Below are 12148 nucleotides of genomic sequence, written 5' to 3'. Positions count from 1 at the left end.
GGCTAACTTAACACGTATTTAAATACCTTGGAAAGACCTAGGGGGAGAAGGACTAAATTACTGTTTGAAATTCTTACTAGTATCTCCAACTCTTAATTTGACAACCTTGGGAAAAGCAGAGAGTGGAGAAAAAAAGATACAAAGTGGCACTCACTAATTAAGAATGGACATAATTGTAGCTAGCACAAGCACAAAATTTGTTTCTCCTTAAGTATACACTGCATTGTGCCTCTTTTTCTTTTTTTTTTTGTTTTGTTCGCTGAGCTGAATTTTGACACAAAATTTATTTACTATTATATAAGTGAATTTTAACACTTCATCAAAAATAATAAGCAGAGGCAAAGTAAGGAAGCTAAGCTAGTTATATATGGAATATACGCTAGATTGTTTAACAAGAAACAGGGGGGTTATTATAATCGGTGCTATAGAAAAGTTTTTTGCAAATTAGAATACTCTCTATTTAAAGGCCTATTTACACAAAGTACAAATAGATAGCTCTATAAATAGAATTGGGCTCTTAAGAGCAGGGTCTGTAAAATATAAGAGTGTTTTTTTGTCTAGAGGGTTTATCTATCTGCAGTAGTTAAAAGCCTCAGTGTATCTAATTCTTATTGTTGTTTGCCTTAAAAACCCTGCATGAAAGGGTTCTCTTCTTTTCTGTTAATTCATAGTTCTGTGGTATTTCCATCGTCTGCTTAAAGATCTACACTTATATAAGTATGTAAAGGTAATAAGTTAGTGAAAGGTTTAATATATTATTCAGGTCTCTCCAGAACAGAATTTATTTCAGGGTTAATGACCCTTGCTTTGCTGAACTGATTTGTTAAAGTGAAAGACATCAGAAGTCTTAAAGGTGAACCTTGAATTAAAGGGAAACCTATACAATTAAACCCTGAACTCTTGAAAGGCTTTAGCCTCTACTTCGAGTTAAAAGGTATAATTTTCTAAAAACTGATAGATAGGTGTGAAGAAGAGTAAAACTTTGGGTTCTTTTAACCCTAGGGTGGTTGGGTAAACCCACATCTGTCTGATCAGTGTAACCTTATAGTTTTTTACAACAACTTGTGCCAAACTCTATGCTTGGCTGACTTTAAAATATTCTAGACATTGCCTTTATAATTCCTTAATCCTTCTATAGACAAATGTCATGGCTGGTCAAGTGACCCCTTTACACTTTTCTTAAGGATTTTTTTTCCTTAAGCAAAAATTTCGGTTTCACTCTATCCCTAACTTTCCTTCCCCCCTCCCCCCCACTTTTTTTTTTTTTTTTCTTTCCTTCTCTCTTGTCTCCTCTGAACTGAAACACGATTTCCCTGGGCCAACGTTTTTTTCTTCTACCCGGTTACTGGGACATTGGTTCTTAATTTTCTTCTTCTCACTGATAAAGTTATAAATCCCAGTACACGGTATAAATAATTAGTAGTGGTACACTCACAAATTTTTTCTTTAGCACATGGATAAATTCCTTCACTCCCATTCCCGGACTCCTTCACCAGTCATGGCAGCTAAACCAAGAGACAGGAGGACAAAGGCCGTTGCTGAAGTTTCCTCAGAAATATCTGTACCTACAGTTCCCATTTTGCCCACAAACAAATTAACTAATGTTCAGGCCCTAGTGGCTAGCATATCTGAGGCACTAACGCCAAAATTTGATGTATTAAGATCTGAGATTAAGCAAGATATTAATCTACTTAGACATGAGATAAAATTATTTTCCAACAGATTAGAGGAGGCCGAACAGAGAGTATCTGATCTGGAGGATCTTATCTCAGCACAGGGGACCAATCTTGAAGCTAATAATATAATTATAGCTAAAATGCAAAATAAAATGGAAGACCTGGAAAATCGCGCTAGGCGCAACAATATCCGCATTATAGGGGTCCCTGAAGGGGGACCGCTAGAAGATTTAAATACATTTATTCCTGAGATTTTAATTCAGCTTCTTAAGATTCCTCCCAACTATCCATTGATAGTAGTCGAGAGAATACACAGACTGGGGAGACAAACAACAAATAAACAGGGAGATAACAGACCTAGGCCTATAATAGCGAAATTGCTTAATTTTCAAGACAAGGTCACATTACTCCAACATTATCGTAAAAATCAGCCAATTTTCTATAAAGAAAAAAAAATCCTTCTATTTCAAGATTACTCAGTTGAAACATCCATTAAAAGAAGAAATTTGGCCCCAATCTGTTCAAAATTTATTCAGCAAGGCTTTCAAGCCCTAATAATATATCCTTCTAAATTAAAAATCCTTGTGAAAGGAGAGGCTTACCTCTTCGATAACCCACAAGAAGCAGAAAAACTATTGCAACAACTAAATACGCAGGAAAAATAAGAGTTTTTTTTTTTTTTATAACGATAGAAGTTAGAGTTCGGTTGAATGGACAGTATTTACCTGTTCAATTCCCTTCCCCTTGTGTTTGTTTTTTTTTTGTTTGTTTTTTTTTTTTCCTCTCTCTCCCTCTTTTTTCTCTCCCCTTCCTTAGATAAATGTGTGGCTTAGTCACAAATCTGAAATTAATTTCCTGGAATGTAGGGGGAATTTCTACTCCCATCAAAAGAAAAGCAATCTCAACCCATGCAAGGCGACTTGATTCTGATATTGTTCTCCTACAGGAGACCCACTTAACTCAGGTGGAAATCTTGAAGCTTAAAAAGGGATGGGTAAAGGAAGTATATGCCTCACCCGGTACTGGCAGGAAGAGGGGGGTGGCCATACTGATGGGGAAAAGGTTAAAGGCAGAAATTCTACAGGTTTTGACTGATCCAGAAGGGAGATATCTACTGTTAAAAATGAAAATTGACAAGCTTATTTTCTCACTTTGTAATATATATGCACCTAACATTATAGATCAAGAATTCTGGAATCAACTACAGGCCAAAATCCTTTCCTTCAAGGAAGGATATTTAATCATTGGAGGAGACTTTAACATGGCCCCTCATTGCCCCCTTGACAGACTGAGGGATAACAGGGATCATAAGAAGAATAAAAAAGATAATTTAGAATCTAAATTATTGACGGAAATTAAACAAAATTTAAATATCAGAGACATATGGAGGATTCAGAATCCTGATGTCCAGGAATATACCTGTCTATCTAAGGCACACAAGACCATGTCAAGAATTGACCTTTTTCTGATTGATGAAAGGTTATGCACAGGTAAAGTAAATGCAAAGATATTACCGATTTTTCTTTCGGACCATGGACCAATTTCTCTAAACTTTCAATTTGCAGCTCCCCGGACGGGCTCTGTACGGTTTCATTTCCCCTCCTTCTTGGCAACGGACATACAGTTTAAAGGTCACTTGAGGATCAAATTCGAGGAATATATTCAATGTAACAGGGAATATTGGGAACGCCCATTAATTCTCTGGGAAGCGACTAAAGCAGTCATTAGAGGTGAAATTATCTCATATAGTGCAATGATCAGTAAAAAGCTAAGATCTAGAGAAAAATAATTAAATAATGCCTTGATCAATTCATATAATCGCTTACTTCTGACTAAAAACCCAGCTAATTGGGCTAGCTATATCCGGGCAAAAAATGAGAAAGATACATTTGCATTATATAGAGAAACTCAGTCTGATTTGAAACTACAATCTAAACTGTATAGATACGGAAATAAATCTGGAAAATTACTTGCAAACTTGGTTAGGAATGATAGAAAGTCACCACTTATTGAAAAACTTCTTGTAGATGGGAAGCTTCTTACAAAGAGCTCAGATATACATGAAGAAATGGCTAGGTATTAGCAAGAGATATACTCACTAAGAAAATCTGACCCAATACAAGCAGATGATTTTTGGAGCAAAATAATTTGCCCTAAACTTTCTGTAGAAGAAATGGAAACTCTTAATGCCCCGATAAGGGTTGAGGAAGTAGAGAAAGCGATTCTTGAACTAGCTACAAACAAGGCCGCAGGGCCGGATGGCTTACCAAGTGAGTTTTATAAGATTTTGACATCAGAGATTGCCCCCAACTTAATCAGGTATACAATGCTATGTATATTAAAGGAGAAGTGGTACCGAAAGCCTTCTCAGCATCTTTCACTACTCTTATTCCTAAAGGTGGAAAAGATCCAGCATATAGGGAGCCATATAGACCGATTGCCTTATTAAATGTAGACTATAAGGTTTTTATGTCTATCTTGGCCAAAAGATTGCAGGGGATTTTATCTAATATTATACATAAAGATCAAGCAGGCTTCTTAAATTCACGAAATTCTTCAGCTAAAATAAGAGAAGTTTTATTGGTTTCGGAATATTTTTATAATGCTGAAAGGAGGGAGAGAGAGGAAGGGGTTTACACCCCAGATCTAGCTATTGTGGCCATTGATGCAGAAAAGGCGTTTGATTCGATACAACATGATCATCTTTTTACCTCGTTGGATCAGTTTGGGTTCAAAGGCAATTTCCCTAAATTCATACAAAATCTATACAGCCTTCCATCTACTAGCATAATTGTCAATAACATTGTTTCTTCACAAATTGTGCTTAACAGAGGAACTAGGCAGGGATGCCCCCTCTCTCCCCTCCTTTTTAACCTAGCCATCGAGTCATTGGCCATAAGGATCAGATCACAGCTGGAAGGTATAATGATTGGCAGACAGGAGATGAAACTGGCATTATATGCAGATGACATTCTCAAACACCCAGGTTAATATACCCAAGCTCTTACAAATCATTAACCAATTTGGTTTATTTTCTGGATATAAAACAAATGTCTCCAAATCTGAGATTTATTGGCTTCGAAAGAATAAAGACTCATTTCTGAATAGCCCTTTTAAAACAGTCAAAGACTCATTTAAGTACTTGGGTATAGTAATACCCACGAACCCACAGGACCTTTACAATCTTAATATCCCCCCAATTCTAGCAGCATTTAAAGACAAACTCAGATTATGGGAAAACTTATCCCTCTCTATATCAGGACGGATAGCCCTGTTCAAAATGGTTCTACTTCCAAAATTAATGTATATATTACAGAATACAGCATTAATATTATTTGACAGGGACATCCGAAGCCTAAATAGCTGGCTCAGAGGCTTTATATGGCAGAAAAGAAAACCTAGGATATCCCTGAATAAATTAACACACCCCAAGTTATTTACAGGATTTGCACTACCTAATTTGCGGCTTTATAACCTCGCTTTTCTGGCACGTATAGCTGCTGACTGGATTTCAGGTAATAATTATGTTTTGAATAATGCATTAGAAGAGAACATATGCGATCCATATCTTCCTTGTGCTTTACTTCACTGTGCGTTTAAAGATATGCCTACTAGAATTAAGAAAATTAAAGCGATTATGAATCCATTAAAGGCTTGGTGGAGGATAGGGAGACTCTTGTCCTTTAATTGTAAGGTCTCTAAATATCTCCCCTTAAGAGGGAACCCTTTATTTCAAGCTGGTATTGACTCTGCAGTTTTTAAAAACTGGCAATCAGTAGGATTAAAAATGATAATACAATTTGTTGATGAGGACAATAAGTGTTTCAAAACATTTGAAGAAATTAAAAACAGCTTCAATCTCTCTAACAAGGAGTTCTTTGCATTTTTGCAGGTGAGGCATTTTGTGTCTGGGCTAATGAGAGAGGGGGAATGGAACTGGGAACTCGGCGAAATTGAGGATTGGTTAACATTAGTTAAACAAGGTTGCATGTCCATCTCATATTGTTACTATTTATTAGGAGCCAAAGAAGGGAATGACACTTTGGAGAAAGTGGCTCACAATTGGAGACTAATCCTGGAACAAGAGTATATAAATTGTAAATTTATTCAAAAATCTATTCACATGGTGGCACAGGCAACTCTCTCTACAACATGGAGAGAAACACATCTTAAACTGTTGCATAAATTTCATTTTACACCAGAAAAAGGTCATAAACTCCAGAACCCCAATTTCTATAAATGTCCTAAATGTTTTCTGGTTGCTGCAGACATTATACACATGATGTTTAAATGTCCCCTGATTAGACAATTCTGGTGCAAACTCGAATACTGGATTAAAACCTCCCTTAAGATTTCCCCTTTTGAACTTTCGGAAATTCTCATTATATTCTGTTGCGACAATCTGGCAGAACAACAAATGAATAAAAAGATAATAAAAGTCTCTATTTTAGCAGCCAAATATTTAATATTTAAAAAATGGAAGACGAAAGAAATACCCACCGTAGTCGAAGTAAAATTTTTTCTTAAAAAACAATGTATTATAGAGCAACGTGACACGAATATTAATAACGAAATAGATATTAGAAATTTTTTTGATAAATGGGCACCATTTATTAAATCCCTTCCTACCACAGAGATAGATTACATTATTTTTCCCTTCCAGAATACAGAGATGGTTCTATTAGGGATATGGTAATTGCTAAGGTCTGGAGATGTCGGGAGAGGGGGGGAGAGGAAGAGGGTCTGAGGCAAAACCTCTTCCTTTTTTTTTTTTTTTTCTTGTTTTGGTTGGTCTGTTTTGTGTTGTCCTTTGTTGTTAATCATTACTAGGCGCTTGGAATTAAGATATTATGGAAAAAGTGAATAAAATATTTCAACAGGAAATCCTAAGTTATAAGACTTAATAGAGTGTAATTATTATTTAGATCACTACAGGTCAGGATGGCTGAGGAATTGTTTAAATTTATTTGTTGGTGGTTTTTCTCTTATCTTCTTTTTTTTCGAAAATTATGTAATTGTATATACATGTTGAAATATATATAATAAAAATGAATTTAAAAAAAAAAAAAATGTAAAAAATTTCCAAGCATTTATAACACTGCCATAAAAAGGCGTAGCATTGGTTACCTCTATTTGACTCAAATCTATTAGAAACAACTGCTGATCATACCCCAAACCACCTACTCTATGAAGCAGCATAAAACCAAGGTATCTCCAAGGAGCATAACCATCATAAAACAATAGTCTCTGCAAAAACTGAAGCCTAAAAGCTGCTGTTCTGCTTTTTAAAATCTATCAAAGCCTGACCTTCTTTACTTACTGGCAAAAACAAAACACTTTGCTTAAAGACAATGATTTAAATCCCCCAAAAAATGACAGTCATTTTTTTTTATTATTTTCTAAAAGTAGAGGGGACGGATTCATAACAATCAATCTATGCCACATCATAGAGACAATTAAGTTATTAATAACTAAAACTTTCCCTCTATATGATAACTGTGACAGCAGCTGTTTTCATTTTTGCAACCTCTCCTCTATCTTGTCCAAAACTCCCTCCCAATTCAAATTGGGAGGCGTAAAAAAGTGTAAAAAAGATCCTAGAATCTTAAAACCAGATCTGTTCCACTCTAATTTTTCAGGAAGACTTGATGGAAAATCCTCACTCCTTTTCCCAAGCAAGAGAGTGTTATGTTTAGGCCAGTTTATTTTTGCTCCTGAAGCGATTTCATATATTTTTTGCCAATTACAGAGCACACTAACATCTTGTTTATTACGCACAAAAAAATATACATCATCAGCATATGCAGATACTTTTATAGAAATAGGAATCTGTATATGAGGGAAACCTAAACCAACTAGATGGTCTCTTAATTTAATCAGTAATGGCTCAATTGCAAGAGAATACAGCATTCCAGAAAGTGGACATCCCTGTCTAATACAAGTTTGAACATGGAAAGGACTACTAAGTTCACCATTAATCTTAAAAACACTAAAGATATTGTTATATAAAACTTGTATAGCAGAAATAAATTGAGGACCAAAACCACAAGCATGCAAAGTACTGAAGAGGTAATCATGCTCTAAAGTTTAACACAGCAAAGTGTAAAATAATGCATTTAGGGAAGAAAAATCCAAATGTTAATTACAGACTCAATGACACTTTACTGACTGTTACAGATGAGGAACAGGACTTGGGAATTATTATTTCAGATGATTTAAAACTTAGTAAACAATGTAGTAATGCAGCGAGTAAGGCTAGCAGAATGCTTGGATGTATTGGTAGAGGTATTTGCAGCAGAAATAGTAAGGTTCTTATGCCACTTTATAGATCATTAGTTAGGCCTCATCTTGAGTATTGTGTGCAGTTCTGGAGGCCATATCTTCAGAAGGATATTAACAAACTTGAATCTGTGCAAAGGAGGGCTACCAAAATGGTACATGGTCTAAAAAATAAAACTTACCAGGATAGGCTCAATGACCTAAATATGTATAGCTTAGAGGAGAGAAGGGAAAGAGGTGATATGATAGCAACTTTCAAGTACATTAAAGGGTTTAGTAAAACTGAGGATGTGGGTATTTTACATAAAATGGAAAATTCAAGAACAAGGGGTCATGAGCTCAAGCTAAAGGGTAGTAGATTCAGGAGTAATTTGAGGAAGCACTTCTTTACAGAAAGAGTGATTGATTTATGGAATAAACTTCCTCAAGAGGTAGTAGCAACAAACACTGTGGGGGACTTTAAAAATGCATGGGACAAGCATAGGGCTATCCTACGAACTAGATAAGTTTATACTGTTAGGTAAGGTCGGGCAGACTTGCTGGGCCTATGGCTCTTATCTGCCGTCAATATCTATGTTTCTATGTTTCTATGACCTTTCGCAGGCCAGATTGGACGATTGTAACAACAGACGCCAGCCTTCTAGGTTGGGGCGCAGTCTGGAATTCCCTGAAGGCTCAGGGATCATGGACTCAGGAGGAGAAACTCCTCCCAATAAATATTCTGGAGTTAAGAGCAATATTCAATGCTCTTCTAGCTTGGCTTCAGTTAGCAACTCTGAGGTTCATCAGATAAGGCACTATGTTCTTGATCTTACCAAAAAGGTTGGCTGGAACTGGACTCTTGGCAAACTGGAAAACTGGCTAACAATAATCAAAATAGGCTCCATGTCCATCGCCCCTGGCTATTATATTCTGAGCACCAATAAAGGCACTCCCATCATGGAGAGTCTGGCCTTGACTTGGAACACCTCAATCCCACACAATAATATCGAGATGAAAACCCTTCAATTATCAGTGAACAAAGTAGCAGGGACCACCCTCTCTACCACTTGGCGCGATGCACATTTAAAACTTTTGCACAGGGCATACTTCACCCCAGAAAGAGGCCTCAGAGTTCGAAATCAGGAATTTAACAAATGCCCCAAATGCTCCTACCCGGCTGCAGACTTGATTCACATGTTTTGGAAATGCCCTAAGATAAGAAATTTTTGGAGTAAGCTAGAATAATGGCTTAAAAACAAATTAAAAATTGAAATATTAGCTTTTTCATTGTACCAGATTATACTATGTTTAAAACCTGAGGACAGGCATCAGCCTGATGAGAAATTAGTAAATCTCTCTATTTTAGCCACTAGATACTTGATCTGCAAGAAATGGAAATCGAGATCATTACCAACTATCCCTGAAATTAGGAATAATTTAAAGAAACAATGTGTATTGGAACAAAGAAATACAAACATAGATAAGGAATCTGATATACAGAACTTTTTTGATAAATGGGCACCATTTATTAAGATTTTCCCTGAGGGAGAAATTGACTATTTGATCTTTCCATTTAAGAACTCAGAGATAGTTCTGCTCGGCATCTGGTAATTCGGTGGGAGGTAGAGAGATTTGGGACATCCACCCCCCCCCCTTTTTTTTTTTTTTTTCTCCTTCCCTTCTTCTTCCTCTTTTTTTTCTCCTCTTCTTCTTTTTATTTTCTTTCCTTCTTTTTTTTTTATATAAAAAATTAAAAAAAAAAACAACAATGAGTAGTAAGCAAAATGGTAAATATTTGTGCTTCAGATCAACTAACTATGCATATGACCTGTTTTATATACCTTATGTTTGCCTGCTATGTTGGTTTTTTGTTCTTGGTCTTGAAGTAATATGTACAATATCAAAATATTTTTCTTTTTTTCTCTTTTATTATGGAACTTGTACTCACTGCTGGTTATAAATAAATTATATAAAAAAAAAAAATGCATGGGACAAGCATAAGGCTATCCTACGAACTAGATAAGTTTATACTGTTAGGTAAGGTCGGGCAGATTTGCTGGGCCTATGGCTCTTTTCTGCCGTCAATATCTATGTTTCTATGTTTCTATGCTCAACTCTGTCAAAAGCCTTCTGTTGATCTAGGGAAATTATACCCACAGTAATATTAAACAATTTGGAAACTGCTATAGAATCCCTTAATAAAGAAATATTATCATGAATATACCTATTAGGAATACTGTTGGTTTGATCAGGGTGCACTACAGAACCTATAACATCTCTCAAGCGTGTTGCCAAAGCTTTAGAAAAAAAGTTTATAGTCTGTACACAACAAAGAGACTGGTCTCTAATTTCTTAAGAATTGAACAAATTGGGCAAATAATGGCACAGTGTCAAAAGTTGATATAGGATATATTAGAGGTATGGGTAAAACCTTGGTGCTAAACCTTTAAATAATATAGCAAAACAGGATAGGGGAAGATAAGGGACTAAGAGGGGAGTACTAGCACTCTAACTCCTATAGTTGTGATATGCTGTATCCAAACAGCTATAGTTGAATTTATAATAAAGGTATTTTAAAATGTATAAGCTTTATTAATACTCTTAAAATAAATAGAGTTAAATAATAGTGATAAAAACCACTAGCTCACACACCATTATCAAAAATATATATCAATAAAACCAATCACACAAAAACAATTACATAACACCTTAAAGACTGCACAATTCCACCAAGTGATATCCCCTGTATTCCTGGCCGATAACAGGATACTTCGGCTTCAGGTGACAGGGGTAACCCTGGTTGCTATTGTATCCGCAGTCATTAATGGTGAGAAAAAATAGGTGGATTGTTTGAACCTCACACAAATGCGTTTCGGCCGTAATACAGGCCTTTCTCAATGTGTATCTGATAAGAAATGACAAGCCGAGTGTCTGCTGCAGCCTCTTTTTAAACCTTATGCTCACACGCTAGTGCCAATCACAAGTGTCTGGTTCCACACGCCCCCACTAATAGCCTATTGTATGAAGTAGTTGTAATGCACATTCAATAATAATGTAATGAGAACCCGGATTGGTTAGTGTGCAAAGACTGCTTGTAATACGTCTAAACGAACACACCCACTTCCAGGAGTCTGTAACGATGTGTTTACAAAATTAATGTCATAACCCCAAAAGTGTTTCGATTTCCAAGCGATTATAATGAGACATTAGTAACAAATAAACAAGTCCATGTTGCCAAATAATCACACCTTTATGTTACCTCTTACAGAACAAACCAGCCAATTAAAGTCTCGTGAAGGTAGTTACGCTGTATTACTTAAATCTCTGTTGTCCCCCCAAGTATTCTCATTCACTGTAGTTAGATTGTCATGACCTCTAAGTGTCAACATATAATTACACCTTATTACATGTGGTAGTTTGTTGGGTCCGGATGCAGCTGCATCAAATTTAACCCTTTATCTTCATATTTTCTTAAGATCGTTTAACACTGGGTGATAATAAAGAGATTACTAATATACAGCGTTACATACCAAAATAATAGGTAACAGAGGCGTTATAACACTTAGTGCGAAGCACACATAATATCATGTTACATGTTTATTGTTTATTCAGAGAAGATCCAGATGCAGCTGCATCAACTTGAACCTTTCATCTCAATGGTCTCATTGAGTCGTATAGCACCGATTAGTATTTTGAAGATTGCTTATATACAATATTACATACCATACAATAGGTAACTGAGGCTGGGATTTAAAGGTTAAAAAGGCTGCACTTTAAAAGAAAAAGAAGAAGGAAAATGTTTCATATAGTACTTTATTAAGACATGCACACATGGAATAAAATATATATGTATTGAGTATTCACATATTCCTAATGATCACATTATGTTATTGAGTATTTGTGAAATCATATTTGTAATACAACTCATACATATAAGGTGACCTACATACTTTCCACTTGCCAGATACTAGGAATCCGATCCCAACTGTATCATATTGATTCTAGAACCTTGGTGGGAATATATTGTGAGTATCACCCTATTCTGGGTGCATATCTTAGATAGGGTATAATTAGTTGCTATTTCTCATATGTTCACGTAGTATACACCATGCATTGCTCATGGCCTACCCATATATGGTGGGTGAATGCCTTATTTTCTATATTAGTTGTGTGTGAGAAAAGGTGAATCAAATATATTTAATATATACCAA

At 35.7% G+C, this 12148-nt stretch overlaps 1 protein-coding gene across 1 annotated transcript in view; it reads right to left on the bottom strand.

Annotated features, from left to right (window-relative positions):
• MEI4 (meiotic double-stranded break formation protein 4) overlaps nt 1–12148 on the bottom strand; it is a 595729-nt gene that overhangs the window by 496370 nt on the left and 87211 nt on the right. The gene's annotated exons all lie outside the window — the stretch shown is intronic.

This window comes from Bombina bombina, chromosome 4 (genome assembly GCF_027579735.1).
Source record: "Bombina bombina isolate aBomBom1 chromosome 4, aBomBom1.pri, whole genome shotgun sequence".
NCBI lineage: Eukaryota > Metazoa > Chordata > Amphibia > Anura > Bombinatoridae > Bombina > Bombina bombina.
This window is presented reverse-complemented; position numbering and strand designations above follow the sequence as displayed.